General features: G+C 44.6%; 1 protein-coding gene across 1 annotated transcript in view; it reads left to right on the forward strand.

The window, feature by feature from the left end:
• Positions 1-492: 492 nt before the first annotated feature.
• Positions 493-2,313, forward strand: part of brinp1 (bone morphogenetic protein/retinoic acid inducible neural-specific 1) — a 107,473-nt gene continuing 105,652 nt past the window's right edge. The window contains exon 1 of the mRNA XM_026173679.1: positions 493-973. The gene's annotated coding sequence lies outside the window, so the exon portion shown is untranslated. The remainder of the gene's footprint in view (positions 974-2,313) is intronic.

A 2,313-nucleotide genomic window follows, 5' to 3' on the forward strand; every position in this document is an offset into this window, starting at 1 on the left:
ACCTGGGACAGCAGAGCAAATTTTGCTCCACAAAAATGTGTGCATAAATTGCCATGGTTTCGCTTCCAATGCAACGTGAAACGGGGTCCACAGAGCTATGCTGAATTTTTATGAAGATGAGTTTCTCAGCAAGTCATCATAAGTTCACATTAACACAGACATACAGTCACGTTGTTTTTTTATGTAAAGAACACAGCCTGCACGTGGCATTGTGTGACACCTTCTGCGCAACTCAACGCCTTCTCACTTTGTTGCGCTTTCAGTTGTCTCAAAAAAACAAAACGAAAAAACCCAACAAAAATCCTTGTATGCTTAATAAGCCTGTGTCCTTCTGAGCCCACACCGTACCCAAATGTTGACACCTTAATGAGCAATGACCAGGCTATTTATGGTGCTCATCCTGTAGCCTCGGTGTAAAGAATTAGCATACCTATCAGCTGAAAAAAGTCACGACGCGGCTTCTTATCCTCATCCACCCTCAGTTACCTCGCCTTCCGCTTCATACAGTCCAGACCCACCCCTCACTGCCTGCCATGACCGTCCTCTACAATACGAGACTGTATTCTTTGTACCTCCCCTTTCTCGCCCTCCGTCTGTGGATCCCAGCCTCCCTTCCTAGATATCCATCCACACCTCTCTACCCGCAAACGGCTCCTAGTGTGACAAAAAAAGAGAGCAGAACTGTTTCAAACACGTCGACATAAATCCCACTTCTACAGCTCCCTTTTCTCCATTCCCTCCTGACGGACTTCATTACTTTATTCATCTGCGCGCCAATGCACGAGACCACGCAGAAACGGAGGATTTTTTTCCCTTGAGCATGAAAAGGATTGCCAAATCATCCGCAATCCAACATCACCGACTGAGCCACCAGCATGAGCACTGGATACATATGCTCCAGCAGAAGTTGTTGGCGAGAGAACTAAGAAATCTTGGACCACAAATACAGCTAAGAGGGGAGAGTCAGTTTTAGGTAAGTACGGTATATGCTGGCTTAGACCTCTAACAGAATGTGAAGGTATCTTATGTATATTTTTTCCTGTTTATCACTAACCACGAGGAAGTGGTCTGGTAGGCAGGGCTATATTGTGGCACAATTATGGCGATGTTGCGTGGTCAGCATGTAACTAGGGTGGCCGGTGGTGTCCTTTTCAGGATGGAGGTAATTTTCCCCCTTTTCTTTCTCACGGCGAAGCTACCTATCAAGCTCCGCCCGGACTATATGTCGACGTAGCCCTTCGGAGGGTATTAAATTTGATACAATTTGCCGTATAAAACCTTCATTTTAGACCACCAGGAAAATGACTTATTCTCACAAATTGCATGCGTTCGCCTGCGCTCTCGCTGCACGTTGTGAGGCAGCATCTTCCCCAGGTGATGCTGCAGAAGTGCGGATGTAAAAGGAGCACGAAACACTGAGGGAATCAATGATCTCAGTATTCGGGGTTGGCACATTACGCAGACCTGTTTCAGTGAGTGGCAGTCCGGGGGGCAACATTCAGAGTAGGGGTGTAAATCAGGCCTGCAGTAGTCAGCATCAACATTTGTACTCAAGCTTCTTTTCCTCTCTCTTTGGAGTCCAGATCTAGCGATGATTAGTTCACTCTGAAAGCTGCATTTGCTCTTAACTTTAAATGAGAGTCACCCCGGATTAAAAATAATAATAATGATAATAATAAAGAGTAAATCAATCGCGTCCATTCTTTCTGTTATTACTAGTGTTTTTATTTGCATGTTATTAATAATTATTATGAATATTTCTCCATTGTTTCGTCTCACTGCTTGATATGAGACGGATCAGTGTTTGTGCGCGCCTATGGCCCGTCCTGTACGTAGCTTTGGACGCATGAGGGTGCGCGTACATGAGAGCCAGCACGTACGTGTTTGTTTTGTTGTAATTGTGCGCGCGCGCGTGTCACCAGTGAGGCAAAGTTGCCGTTCCGTGTTCCCTCAAGTTGCTTTGATTGCTGTTCCACCGGCTAACTGCGAGGGGAGCTCATGCTCTTTTACACTATAGGTGTCATTGTGTGGCTAAAGGCAAGATTACTGTGTGTGATACTGATACCAAGTCTATGAAATTAGAGGAGCAGCTTCTGTTTGAAATTAGTCCGGAAACATTTATCTGCAATTCCACGGCTGCCACTGCAAATTTTGCTTTGTTTGTCAATGTTTCTTTTTGAAATGCTAGCCAAAGTAGCTTTAAGGAACTTGATCAAATGTACGTAGAAAAAAAAAAGAAAACAGAAAAAAAACGCAGTTGCAGTTATAATTACCAGGCCGAGAGTGCAAAGCATTAGTTTCATAATGCTGAAG

This window comes from Astatotilapia calliptera, chromosome 7 (assembly GCF_900246225.1).
Source record: "Astatotilapia calliptera chromosome 7, fAstCal1.2, whole genome shotgun sequence".
Lineage (NCBI taxonomy): Eukaryota > Metazoa > Chordata > Actinopteri > Cichliformes > Cichlidae > Astatotilapia > Astatotilapia calliptera.